Genomic DNA, 15,094 nt, shown 5'->3' with positions numbered 1-15,094 from the left:
TCCAGTTTTTGCCCATTCAGTATGATATTGGCTGTGGGTTTGTCATAAATAGCTCTTATTTTTTTGAGATACGTTCCATCAATACCAAATTTATTAAGAGTTTTTAGCATGAAGCGTTTTTGAATTTTGTCAAAGGCCTTTTCTGCATCTATTGAGAGAATCATGTGGTTTTTGTCTTTGGTTCTGTTTATATGCTGGATTTCGTTTATTGATTTGCATATGTTGAATCAGCCTTGCATCCCAGGGATGAAGCCCACTTGATCAATCACCTTAACCAAGGATGTAATGTATTCTATAATATATAAAGTGCTGTGTCCCAAATTTTCAGTCATTGTAACACTCTAGCTAGAGAAATTACTACTGTAGTGGAAAATTGACAGTTTCAGCTCTACACCACTTCTGCCTGCTGTGGGGATCTTGTCCAAAATGAGTGGCCCTGGTGAGTCTGTCAATTAGTATATCTACTGCTTTGTTCCCAGGGGTGAGCATGTGATCTCAGGTGTACCAATTATAACAGCCTATCATTCTTGGAGCAGTAATTGGCTTAGAAATGAGCATTAAAAAGATCAACCTGATGTTGGGTGAGAGAATTATCCTTTTTCAAAAAATAAAAATGCTCCTGAATTGGCTGAACTGGAAGAATGTAACTCTAGGTCAATTAGAAGTAGTTTTTCCTACCAAATGATGAGAGTTTGCTTGAATAAGAATGTGAGTTTTTGGAGAGAGGCAGAAAGTTGAGATGGGAAAAGAGACTTATGATGTTCTAGATCTAATTGCATTGACTACTGAACTTCCAGCAACGTGAAGTTCCTGAATTTGTTTTTTAAGTGATCGTGAATTGAATTGACAAACAAATTGAATTGAATTACACACACACAAAAAATCTTGGCTAATGCAATTATTTCCTTCATTTTCCAGATGAGTAAATTGAAGCCCAGAAAGGCTAAGTAACTTGAACTATTTCGTAAGTAAGTTAGACTCAAACTCATGTCCTAACACTCTAAAACCTTTGTTTTTTATATCATGCTTTCATTCCTCAGCATCTACTAAAGAAGTCTGGTATTCAGGAAAAACATGACCTCATAAATAGATCAAATATGGCTGAGAATGATCTTACACAAAATACAAAGTTAGCTGAATTGCTTTTGATCCAAATTTATGGGGGTCTTTGCAAAATTACAAGGGTCTAAAGTGTCAAACATTAAAAAATAATAGGGTAAGTACTTAAAATGAGAATTTAAATTTTATGTTATCCAAAAACAAGCAGATTTGATTCAGTAGTCCTTCAGAATTTTAAGTAAGTTTTGTTAAATTTTAGGCAGCAGACACAAACCAATAATGCACAAATCTACCCATGTTCTACTCTGTAGGCTAGCAGAGATATCCTGTTGCAAGTTAACATTTTACAAATGGCAGGCCCTCATAACCTACCCTTAAATTGGCGGGCTAGTTTGAATGACTAAAACGTGTGTATGTGGAATTTTTCAATCAGACAAAGTGATGTAAAGAGAAAATGAAGTTCCCTTTACCATCTGAAGTTCACCTTTACCATAGTGACAAATTAAAACTTGTTTCTTCAGGGTCCCATTATACCTGGAAGTGTTCTTTGGTTTTCCTTTTTTCCTCCTAATCTACGTCTGTTCTTCTTTGACAGAATACTTTCCTATGAGAAAGAATCTGAAGAGCATAATGTTTAACTCTTGTACATTTAAGGAAGTATTAAAGGAAATAAATACAGGAGAACAGTGAACTGCTAAACATGCCTGAATACATCCTGTCATTAATGTCTGGATTTTATTTTTTACTTTTAATACATATGTTAAAATTTTTAATGTAATAATTAATGTATAAAAATCACAATAACATTTATATAAGTTATATAAGGCACATTTGTGACTCCATCACTGATCTTAACTCAGTCAGCCCTTTTAGGAATGTGATTGTCCCCAAGCCCAGCCTGTGCCTCTACTTTAAGAGGTAACTAACTCCTCTCCTGAAATTTATGCTTGTCATTCTCTTACATTTTTAGAAGTAGTTTAGTTCTTTTTAATTAATGTTTCTCTAACAACAACATTGTATACTTTTGCTTGATTTTGAACATTCTATTTGTATCATGCTATATGTCATTTTCTGTGACTTATTTCATTCCACATTATGTTTCTAAAATGTATTTCTATGCTTGTGAGTAGCTTTAGTTCATTCATTTTTAGGTTGTGTAATATTCCACTGTATAATTCTATAGTGTAATTCATTTAGTCACTCTCCTGTTGTTGGAAATTGGAAGGTTTTTTTCTTTTTTTTTCAATTTTTGCTGATACAAAGGATACTGAGATACATGTTCTATTCATTTCTCTTGGTATACATGTCCAACAATTGTTCTAGTTTCTAGGGTACCTAAGAGTGGAATTGCTTGGTCTTTGCATGTAAACTATTTAACTAGATATGAAGGTGTCAAACTGTTTCCCAAAGTGATTAAATTGATTTATGTTCCCATCAGACATGTATGAATATCCACTGATTCAAATCTTTACCAATGTTTGGCAATGTCAGACTTCTGTATTTTTGTACATTTAGTCTTTTACAGGTGTACTCTCTTCCTGATGTCTATTCTGTTCTGGTCAATAAATTTGACTCTGTGTCTATACCACACAGTATTAATTATTCTACCTTTGACTTTTTTTGTTGTTGCTGTTGTTGACAGAGTCTTGCTCTGTGGCCCAGGCTAGAGTGCAGTGGTGTGATCTTGGCTCACTGTAACCTCCGCCCCCTGGGTTCAAGTGATTCTCATGCCTCAGCCTCCTGAGTAGATGGGACTACAGGCCCACGTCACCATTCTAGGCTAATTTTTTTTTTTTTTTTCATTTTAGTAGAGATGGGGTTACACCATGTTGTCTACACTGGTCTTGAACTCCTGAGCTCAGGCAGTCCACCCACTCTGCTTCCCAAAGTGCTAGGATTACAGGCATGAGCCACTGCTCTTGGCTGACTTTTTATGTAAGTTATCTTAACAACAAATTATCAGTGTTCTCAAAATACACTATTGGGATTTTGCTTTTCAAAAGAGGCCAATGCTACCTCAATCATAGCTTTCAAACCCCCTAGCTCAAGGTTCAATATCCTTTTCCTGGAGTCAGACAGTTGGCCCTGCCAGATTGCTGTGCACTGTCTCAGAGTATGATAGGACAATATTGGAGGTCCCAAATGTCTGTTCCTTCTGCCTCCAAGAGGCATCCTGGTCAACACTGTGTTGGCAGGTCAAAACATGTGCTGCTTGGCCATTTGCCCTTTTATGCATGATCCTGTAAGTATCTGTAAGCCACCACTTACTTATCTACTCTCCCAATTATGAGTACCCAGGTTACCTCCAGTTGCTGGACACTACAAACCACCCCATCATCTTTGTGCATATATGCTTACAAACCTGTGTGAGGATTTATTTGAGATATATGCCCAGGAATGAAATGGCTGGGTCATAGGTTATGTAGATATTTTATCTGCTTAAATAAGAACAGCAGCACCAATGTACACTTTCACATTACTCAACATCTTTACCTATGTTTCTCTGCATGCACAGGTATAATGTCTGGGAATTACAGTTTTGGCCTTACTCACACAACCCTCCTGAAAATAATTTCTCAACTCCAGTCCCCATACACCATGAAAAGGGCCTTTCCTCATGACAACGGGGACTTGTGCTTCTTTGTAACACCAGGTCCCTGTCTATCTTTCTGCTTCCTCCCTATGTATGAAGCACCTCACCCTCAAATTTGGGGAGATCTTGTCCAATTTAAAAATTCTACTACTCAATCATACTAAAATAGAAAGGTATGACTGATTTTGATGAGTATGAGTATATGGGATGGGAAGAAGAGATGAACTTTTTTTTTTTTAAGATGGTAAAAACAACCAAATAGAACTTTAAGAAATGTGAGCAAGCACTACAGTGGTGCCAAAATTGTTCTTCGCTCTGATCCCTCCATTTAACAGAACTGTAAAGCCCTTCCCAGTCTCTCTTCAGCTGGCAGGGCTACGGGATTCCATTGGCTGTAGCACCTCATCGCCTGCTGTAGGCTCCATGACTCATCTCCAGTCTGCCATCTTGTGGTCCTTCCTGTTGCTGCATCCATACTGGTTTAGCCAGAGATTAACAGTGGATTTAGACTCCACATCGCTTGCATCACTGCTCACGTCTCCGTGTAACTCACAATAAAGAGACTTTGGCATCAAGTGTGAGCTTAGGGGTAAAAGAAGGGTATATGTTAGGAGGTGGGAGCGGAATCAATTCTTCAAAGCTTAAGAATGTAAGTCATAAAGACGTTTCCTCGAGCTACTGTTGATTCATTGTTATTGATTCATTATTGCGTTTTCTGCAACACTAAGAAACCATTATTTCTACTAACTTTATAAAAAACATACAAGTAAAGAACAAGTGAAAATCTAGATTTTTTTTTTGATGAACTATGTATACCTTCCTGGAAAATCTGAAGACAGAGACTGTGTTTTACTATTTTCATTTTTGCCCCTACAGTTTCTAGCATAGGCTTGGCACCTTGTAAATATTCAATAAATGTTTGTTGAATGAGTGAATGAATTGATTCTCCTACCAGTCTGAGCTATCAGTTATGTCTCTGTGGCTAGATGGACACCGTGTCTTCCATCCCTGCCAAGAGTTCAACTGAATTCAAGTTTATAAATGGAAATGTGTGTGTATGAAGGAGTTAAAACAATTCATAAAATATAAAGTTTTAAAAACTACTTTTCCTAGACATAATTATTGTTAATAATTAGGTATTTATCTTTCTAGACCTCTTCAATATTTCTATGTATTTACATATGTAAATATACAAATGCATATACACATGTAGATTTATTAAAACGTAAAAGGGTTTTCTTTGGGAAATAGTTCTTGAATTTGCTTATTTTTCTTACAGTTAATATGTGTAGGAGATGATTCCATGTCCATATGTAGAAGTCTGTAGCATTCTATTTAGCAGATGCATAGCATTTCATAGTATAAACGTCTCATAATGTTAAAATCATTTCCCCTTTAGTGGAAATCTTTGTTCTTACAATGTTTTCCTGTACAATTCTTGGCCATGAAACTTGGTGCACAAATGTGTCTTTCTATAGGTCAGAGTCCAAGAAGTGGGGTTGTTGGTCAAAGTATATATTGTGTTTAAAATTTTTCCCGAATACTCCTAAATTTATTATGAATTGATACAAAGGCTTTGTCTCATGAGTTAAGATTAATAAGAAATACTGAAATCAGTGTTTTTGTTTTAATTTTTAGGGATGTGTTTGATATGATCCCAAATAATGTGGCTGACTGAACTTCCTGCTTTCTAATCATTTGTATATCTTCTAGATACTTCTATATATGCTGGCTTAAAAAACTGGCACAGAGAAGCATCGCTGGGCTTGGTTTTTCTTTTTCTCTTTTCTCCTATGGGGAATTCTAAGCAGCAGGTAGGGCCCTGGAGCACTGTGTTTGAGCTCTGAGGGTGGTACTTCTATGGATTCAATTGGTTCACAAAAGAAAATTTTTGCAGTATCAATATTTGATATATGTTTGACTTCATATTATTACATGACATTTCTTTTTGTCATGAAAAAAATGACACTTATTTATTATACAGAATATTTAAAATTCATTAAAGTATTAAAAATATAGAAATAAACTATAGTCTCATAAACCAGAGATAACTAACCTTAACATTTTGGTTCATATCCTACCAGATGTATACTGTTTTTAAACAAAATTGAGATGACACTGTATTACCATTTTTAACCTGTTTTTCTCTCTCTACCTAAAAATATATTACAGACTTTCTACTATATTAATATGGCATCATTTCAATGATTGGTTTAGAGAAAGCATAGCCATGTGACACTTTGAGCTGACTCAGAATTTACAACTAGATCTCTGATGCTTCAAACTCATTTAAACACACATGATCTAAGGCAGAGAAATCCTACTTGGATGTTTGTATGTTCTCCATCACTATTTAGAATAGCTATATCTTTCTAGGTAGTTATTACATACTAAATGTTTTGCAAAGCACGTGACATTATTTCTAATTGTCAAAACTACCTTCAGAAGTAGGTATTATTGTTAAAATTTTGCAGAAGAGGAAACTGAGATTAAAAGAGATTCAGCAAATTGCTCAAGGACGCACAGTGAGCAATGATAGGGTTTAAATTAGAATCCAGGTCTATCTGCTTGTAAAACTGTTGCTTTTTAAAATTCTAACTACTGTTTTGATCCACGTAATATTTTCAAGTGTGACTTCTGTTCTAAAAGTCGCTGTCTAATATTAACGTCATAATTGAGTTGAAAGTAATTTCTGAAAGGAATTAAGACGCGTTATTTATTTTTTTTAGCTACGTAAAAAAGTTAAAGCACAAGTGTTTATTTCTTTTCGTTGATGAAAACAACCCTTTGCTTGGGAATGGGCAGAGAACTTTCGTTAACAATTGGAACTAGAGCGCCATCTGTTGACTGTAGAGTTCTAGGCATTTAATATAAGAAAATTACAAATTTGATCATCACTATTTCTTTCCTCAACAAAGAAAATGCCCTCAGTTGCTGGGCGCTGTGGTTCACTCCTGTAATCTCAGCACCCTGAGAGGCTGAGGCGGATGGATCACTTGTGGTCAGGAGTTCGATACCAGGCTGGCCAACATAGCGATATTCCATCTCTACTAAAAATACAAAAATTAGCCGCGCGCTCTGCCGCACACCTGGAATCTCAGCTTCTAGGGACCCCGAGGCAGGAGAATCGCCTGAACCCAGGAGGCGGAGGTTGCAGTGAGCCGAGATCACTCCTGCATTCCAGTCTGGGAGACAGAGCAAGACTCCATCTCGAAAAGAAGAGAGCCCTCAGCAGCAATCTTGGATGAAACGTCATTAGTCCTGACTTTAAAGATCAATTTATAATTGATTTAAATTTCATTTAGATGAAATTTATAAAACATAAAATCAACCATTTTAAGGTGGACAATTCAGTGTAACATCACCTACTTCTATCTAGTTCCAAAACATTTCCATCACCCCGAAGTAAAGTCCATTACCCATCAAGCATTTCTTCTTGTTACCCCCTCCTCCACAGCCCTGACCACTGTCAATCTGCGTTCCGTTTCTATAAATTTATCTGTTCTGGATACAGTATTTCACATACATGGAATCATACAATACGTAATGTTTTGTGTTTCGCTTCTTTCATTCAACATGTTTTGTAGATATAGCTACGTCATAGCATGTTATCAGTACTTCATTTCTTTTCATGGTTGAATATTATTCTATTTTGTAGATACACACACAGTAGAATGGATAGCCACAGCCGGTTTATCTATTCATCTGTTGATGAAGATTAAGGCTGTTTCTACCTTTTGGCAATTGTGAATTGTGCCGCTGTGAGCATGAGTTACATGTACCTATTTGAGTACCTGTTTTCAATTATTTGAGTAAATATCTAGGAATGGAATTGCATTAGCCTTGATTTTAAAATGAAAATGTGGATGAGAAATACATGACAATAGACTCAAAGATGTTCGATGCAAAGTAAAATAATTATTTCAACAGCAGGAAAAAAAATTAGTAATGAATCTAAGGATGAACATTTTCTTATGCTTATCCACCACAGTGATAAAGAAATATGGAAAGGTCTGCCTGGTTTGAAAAACTCGCTTAACCTCAGCAGCCCTCAAATCACTTATCTTTACAATGAGGACAATGCAACTTACCTCACAGATTTGTCCTGAGGATTAAATTAGAAAACACAGTGCTTTGCACAGTGCCAACACATGTCAATTTCCTTGTCCTTTCTTTCTGCCATGACTTTTGATTCCATTTACCTGGAATTTCAGAATGGTGTGCACTTTCCACAGCAAAAGCAGTCTCTGAGTAATGAGAGGGGAGTTGAATGGAGTGTTGATCCATGCAGTTGCTTAGCGTGATAGCCATGTTGTTTATCTTCCCCTCTGTGGCTGTTTGTGTCAATGTACATGAAATTTAGTTTTTCTCTTCTAGAGACAACTTACTGTATTTCTGTTTTAAGAGGAGTTCATCACTCTGAAAATGATCTCAGAAGGGCTTGTGAGATGTTTGACAGAAACTGTATTTTAAAACATTTTGTCTTTTGTCTAGCAAACATGCTGATTCTTGTTTTTCAAAATGTAGTGCTCATGCAAAAGAAATGCAAAAGTATATCCAAGGTGTTATTAACTTTCAGGTATTCCTCTGAAGCTTGCTGAATTGCAAAATCTGCATGCCCAAGAGAAACCATAGCTTTACAACCTTGCAAATATAGTCTGAATCTTAGTTTTGAGGAAATTTTAATTGTAAACGATTGAGGGAAATGCTTATCTGTGACTGGCTTGGCTTGGTTAGCACATTTATTTCCAAAATAAAATTAACTTCAGGGTTTCAAAAAATCTCTCTCTCTCTGCCTGTTTCTTTCTGTTTGTCTCTTTGTGTGTGTTTATGTTTTCAAGATGAAGGCCTTTATAGGTGGCAAAAGAGAAAAGCTAAGCCAATCTTAGAGAGAAATAAAGAAATATCTATAGTAGGATGTACAGCATACAAAATCAATGCAATTTGATGCATTTTTTTCCAGAAGGGCAGGACAAGAGACAAGTAACTGCCCCCAGGGACTCACTCAGCCTTGACATATGCTTGAACACATAGATTTCACGTTGAACACTAGCTGTTGTACATTTAGTTAATGCTAGTTGCTATATTCTCTATCTTCTTCTGCCAGGACACCATCTTGTCTAGTGAATAATATTATTCCCAACTTATAGACGAGAAGACCTGGACTTAGAGAGATAACTAACACGTTCAAAGTTTGCAATTCTATGGTGGAAGAGCTGGGATTTTTATCTAGGTCATTGTAACTTAACTCCTAAGTTTTCTCTCTCTCTCTCTCTCTCTCTCTCTCTCTCTCTCTTTGTCTTAGGGTGAAGAAGAGTGCTCACCAGATTCCCTTCCGGTCTGGAAAAAGAAATTCTTTCTTTTGTGGATGTCATCTTTACCATCTCTCAGTAAAAAATTTTTCAAGTGACTCCTAAGATGGAGAGAGCATTGGAAGTCATCTGGCCCATTTCCCTCATGCAACTCAAAGCTTCTTTGTAAGGTAGGGTGCCATTTACTTTTATAAGGTCAACTTTGGGGAGTTTACTACTTTATAAAGCAATCTATCGGATATTTACAGTCACAATTGTGAAGAATTATTTGATACAACTCTTTGAATGACCAGTTTTGCCTAGTAAAACCTTAAAATTATTTTTTAGTTATCTTATTTATTAAATTGTTCCTTTGTTTGTTCACTCAAAAATATTAATTAAGCCAGGCTTGGTCTTTTTTAGCTTTGAAATTACAGTCCTAGATGGTTGTGAATACATATTTTATTCTACAAACCCTGTTGCTTCTAGTTCATATGGAATTTGCAGGTAAGTAAAACTCTGTCTTTTTCCCCCAAGAACTGTTGCTTAGTCAGATCTGTTCTATTTAACCTGCAGTTAAACTTTTCCCTTAAACTGAAGCATTGAATTGTTCAGTTTCAACTCTTCTGCCAACTTTTTGAATGCTGATTAATACCTAAGAAGGTACTCTAGTTTTCTGGTGTCTGCAAGATTGGTACACATGTTGTCTGTCTCTTCATTTATGTGTTCATGAAACATACTAGATAGAAGAGGGTAAAGTTCAGAATGTTGAGGTTCTGTAGTACAGATCTCTCCAATGTTTGTACACCTAATATATTACTTAACATTTTGTGGAGTGGATTTACTCAAATAAATGAATCCAACAGCCTATGTGCCTTAATTTTGCTTAAAACTATTCATGAGAAGTGGTTAAAAACCTTGCTAAGTTCCTATGAAAGAAGCTTGACCTCCTGGTGTAATTGTCTCAAGTCTGCCTTGCTTGGCCAAGGACCCAGCCTTTAGGCATAATCCCAGAAGATAGGGTCAAGTTCAGAGGCTTATAGGTACAATATCAGGAGAGATACAAGCAACTCTCATAAAAGTAGAAATGAAGTCCATCTTGTATTACTTTATTTTTGTTTAATCTTTACTGGCTGTAATTATCTACCATCTCATGTTTGGGATAGCCACAGCATATTTTAAGTACAATCTTCTAGAATTGTTCTTGGAATAAATTACTTTCCCTAGGGCAAGCTGTGCCATTATTTTTCTTCTCTATCTGTGCAGCTCCATGATCTTCAATTGTCACTTGGGTTAACACTGTCACTCATAAAATGTCAGGCTCCTAGAGGCTAATTCCTGTACGTCAGAAACTTGGGACATGTTTTGAAATACTCACTGCTTCCTATTATTCTAGTTAAATAATGAATTTAGAATTTACTCTTTTTCAGTTTCAGTAAGTATGATTTGCATTTATTTATGGGAGTCAAGCAATGCTGTTTAATCTCTATCATTTTTTTGCAAGTAAGAGGAACTCTTTGTTTTAGTTTTTAGAAAAATACTCCCAGAAGTTTGTTTGCATTATGAAGATCAGGTCTTGAGAGATCCAGTCTGGCTCTTCCCTGTACAAAACATTTCTCACAAACAGAATATGGACAATTGCTAAATGTCAAAGCTAAAGTTATTATGGGAACTCCTTCAAAAAGTTCAAGTGAGAGCTCATTCTATGAGGGACCATTTACACCTAATTTTTTTGTGTGTGCTATGTTACTTATTCTGAAGTGGTTGATCCAATTACTAAAAGGGAATATTGCATTACCTTTTATTTCCTATAGCATCCATTCTGACCCCTTTACCAGTTTAATTATTCTCTGATTCCATTCTTCATTCACTCATTTATTTGAGAAATATTTATTGACCAACAAGTATGCCAGGTCCTATTCTATGTGTAGGGACTATAAAGTTGAACAAGACAGAGGAGGTACTGGCCTCAGAATTTACATTCTAGTAGAAGATGAGAAAGTAAAAATAAACACATGGAAACATGAATGAACCGGATATTACAGACTGTGATAGGTGTAGTTTGGGTAAAGCACAGGGTGCAGTAGTAAAGATAAACTGGGCTCAGAGTGGAGCTATTTTAGATGGAATGGAGATCTCTGAGGAAATAAAATTTGAGCTGAGACCTAAAAGGTCACCCAAGGACTCATGGGAAAACTCAGTTGTTTGTGTCAAAATTTAGCTTCGTGAACTCCAGGCCCTTGCAAATGATGGTTACCAGGTGAGAAATGTCTCACTGGCAACAGAAGTTGGCAGACCCAGCTCCAGTTCCATCCCGGCCAACATGCCAATGTCATTAAAATAAGGCCATTCATCAAGGTGGAGACTATTACTAGAAACAAGCATTCTAAAGTGCCATTCCAGTGCCAGGCCCTCAACACTGGGTATAACACTGTTCCACGTGGCTTTTGAGAGCATGTACTGAGGCATGACCAAAAAAATTAAGTCCCATGTAAGTGATGCAACTGCTCCCCAATTACTGTGGAAGTATCTGCAGGCTATTGTGTGTGTGTGTTTGTTTGCTTTAGTGAATAAATTCAGTCAACCAACCATCTAGCTATTGACTAAATCCGTTCTTTTTCTTCCAAAATAACTGTCTATTGGCTGAAGTTTACTGGTTTTTATTTCTATTTGCATACGTAATTTTCTAAACCTCATTCTTATGGAACCTTCTCTAAGTTCCTCTCTATGGCCCTGTTCCATGTTCATATGGATACACGCAAAGACACAAATACACCAAACTAAGTTTAGAACAGTCTGGTGCCTGCCTAAGACTTCAGTCTCATCTCCTGCTTCTACCCTCTTTAGTTTAAGAGAAACAGGTAACATTACTGAGTGCCAGGTACTGTGCTAGTAGCTTTGCATGCATTTTTTCATTTTATCTTCACAAGTTTCCTCTATCACCATGATCTGTATGTTTGACCATGGTGTTTCTTCCACCTGAAATTCCCTTGGTACTCTGCCTGGGAAACTGTTACTCATTCTTCAAATCTCAACGGAATCATCTCCTCCTCTGGAAAACTCTCCCTATTTCCCTAGGAAGAAGTAATCCCTTCCTCAGTTCTGCTTTGATTGTAACTTTATAAGCACCTGTCACTCTGCAGGGTATTAATCCACTGCCATGTCCATTTCCTCCACTGGGATGTAAATTGCTTATGGGTAATAATTAGGCTCTGAATCATTTTATGATGTGGCCTAAGACAGTGTTTGGGACATACTATGGGCTCATCAGATTATGGCTGAGTAGAATTAAATTGAATCAAGTTGAAGTTATCATTTTGATGTTTATCAGTTAACATGTGTAGTGTGTGAAATGGTGGTCACTAAAAACATATGTCTGCTCCCTAACTCCTGAAACCTGTGAATATAACCTTACATGTTAAGAGGAAATATGACCTTAAATGGATCTGAAGACAAGGAGCTTATCCTGGATTATCTGAGAGGACTCTAGATGCAATTGCATGTATTCTGATAAGTGGAGACAAACAGAAGAGGAGGATGCAATGCGACCATGTAGGCAGAAGTTTGAGTGGTGCAGTCGCAAGCCAAGGAGCCTCTGGGGCCATCAGAAGTTGGAAGAAGCAAGGAATGGATTCCTCCCTAGTGTTTGGAAGGAGTGTGCGCTTGCCAACACTTTGGTTTGAGACTTCCGGGCTCCGGAACTGTGACAGAATAAATATCTGTTGTTTTGAGCCACCCAATTGTTGCTAATTTGTTAAAACAACCCTAGAAAATTAATACAGCATCCGCAATAAAATTTCCCAAAATATATGTTCCTGTGAAATGGAAGAGTTCTAGCGATCTAGTAGCATATAAGGAACCCAGAGAAGTTATACAAGTTTTTCCCTGAAAGTCTTTTCAGATTCTTTAGTGGGCTAAGGTGCATTGTGAATCCCAAAAACTTTAGCATTTTTCAGCATCTTTTATCACAGAATCCTTTCCCCACCCATGGAATTATATATTAACCTATTTTTGTAGATGTTGATATTCTGTAGAACAGAATTTTGGGGTCTGTATGACTTAAGATCCTTCTACAATGGAACACGGTGAGGATGGTAGTTAGAGGAGGTATAGAGGGCATCGATCTTGCAATATATATTCAGGAAATTACCACGGGCAGAATAAAACGCTTTTGCAAATATTTAGTGTTTGCTTGGCACTGCTTCTCTTGGGTTTAGCTTTGCAAAATTTTCCTCAGGTATAATTTTTCTTGTTGCCATGGACCCAATTCACTTCTCAAGGCAAGTTGGTGATTGGCCTAAGGGAAACTATTGAGAAAAAATGGACAGCTCAAGATGTGATTTGAAACATTGATGTTCTTTCTTGGTGCACTCAACTCCTCTCCTCTCTCTGCTATTATTTTTCTTCTTCACTCTCCTGGAATCTCCCTCTTTCCCAGTGTAAGTGAGAGTCTAATAGCTCATGATGCAGCTTAGTTTGTTGTGTATTGAAGTAACAGTAGCTGCATTTGTTTTGGCAAACCCGTCATCAATTATCTGAGGCAAAACAATGGCCTCTTTATTGTTTAATCCAGTTCCTGAGGCTGGATTAAATAAATGAGACAACTGAAGCTCAGATAGGTAAGTGGCTTGGCCTTTGTCACCTAGCAAGGCACTGCTAGCCAGACACACAATCTCACTTAGTAATTTCTGCATAGCGCCTCCTACTGGACAAGCCAAAGCCCAGGGCGCTGCACTCTGCATGGGGTGGAAGCAGGGTGTAGCATTGGAATGGAGGTAGTGGTGCAATGCAGTACTTGAAGCCAAGGAGAGAACACTCAAGAATCCATAGCCCCAGGAGAAATAAAGTGAAAGGCAACCAAAATTCAAAGGCAGTAATCATCGAGAGGGACTCAGCAGGGAGAGAGAATTCATGGACAGGTGGCAGGTCAGAAACCAGGGAAGTCAGGGCTGCCAGAAATTTGCAGGCAGCAGGCAAGATCCCTAGTCTTTATACAACCCTGGTCTTTCTGTAAAAGGCTGGAAAAAAATGTCTTTTTCAAACATGCGGTATTCAAATGTGCCGTAGTTGTTCTGTTTTGAGAAACCAGAATGGTCTGGCTTTCGTACAGAAATAAGGAGAATATCATCTTTTGCTGCTCAATGATAAATGTATTGCCTTACCTGAGCCTGGAAGACACTGCCGTGCATGTGCCCGATGTCTCACAATGCTTCCTTTGGGCAGTTTAGTTTGGTGTGTGACCTCTGACCTCAAAGTATCTGAATAGAAAACAAAACCACACAGTTCACGCTACCTATTCCTCTTTCCTCCAAGCAAGTACACTCAACATGCTAAGTCCAAACTGAAAGATCTGAGATAGCATCCTATTTGTAAGCTAAAAAGTTAGCCTGCCATGATATGTATATATGTTGGTGTATATATACCTATATTTATGTGTGTATATGTGCATGCACACATGTGTGAGGTGTGTAATATATATATAACTTTATATCTGACTAGGTTTTGAATGCCATGTTCTCACAAAGCAACACAATGAGAGCTTGATGTCATTGCATGTGCAGTGGTGTTGGCTCTACAGGAGAAGAAGAGCTCTGAAGTTATAAAGTTTGGAAGTTTATGGGACATCCATCCATGTTTTGTTCTGGAAAGAGGAAGAAAGAAATACTTTACTCTGGAATGGAAAAAAAAAATTATTTTTGTGGAGAAGAGGGCAGGGTTTTTATTTTACCACCCTAGACTATAAACAAGTGGTTTCAGGGACAGAAAAACCCTGAGGTCTCTATCTTTAGGTTTAATACTATGGTCCAAATATGTGTGTATCCTCAAAATTCATGTGCCGAAATCCTAATCCTAAAGTGACAGTATTAGGTGTCCCGTCCTGCAGGACAGTCGAACGGACCCTGGAAGGGGGAGTGGGAATGGAGGAGACAAGAAAACACGAGAAATGGAGACAAGACAAATAGCCTGATCAAGTCTCGTTTAATGGTGGCAGTGCAATGCCTTATATAGGCTGGCAGGGGAAGAGGTTGGGCTAGGGCAGTGACGGGGGGCTGTGTTTTCTCAAATTACAATTGCGCATGCGCCATTAATTGGTATTTTTCCCGGGCATGGAATTGCGCCTGCGCTGTAGGCTGCATTATCTTCCTGGGCG

General features: G+C 37.5%; 1 long non-coding RNA gene across 1 annotated transcript; it reads left to right on the top strand.

The window, feature by feature from the left end:
* The first annotated feature begins 4,158 nt into the window (after positions 1-4,158).
* On the top strand, positions 4,159-11,532 carry LOC105505606. Its single transcript, XR_001000782.1, has 3 exons — positions 4,159-4,301; positions 8,958-9,134; positions 10,477-11,532. It is a non-coding gene; the product is annotated as an uncharacterized LOC105505606 (long non-coding RNA).
* The last annotated feature ends 3,562 nt before the right edge of the window (positions 11,533-15,094 follow it).

The sequence above is a fragment of the Colobus angolensis genome, unplaced genomic scaffold, assembly GCF_000951035.1.
Source record: "Colobus angolensis palliatus isolate OR3802 unplaced genomic scaffold, Cang.pa_1.0 Scaffold10, whole genome shotgun sequence".
Classification (NCBI taxonomy): Eukaryota; Metazoa; Chordata; class Mammalia; order Primates; family Cercopithecidae; genus Colobus; species Colobus angolensis.
The sequence above is the reverse complement of the archived record's forward strand: the minus strand, read 5'-3'. Positions and strand labels throughout refer to the sequence as shown.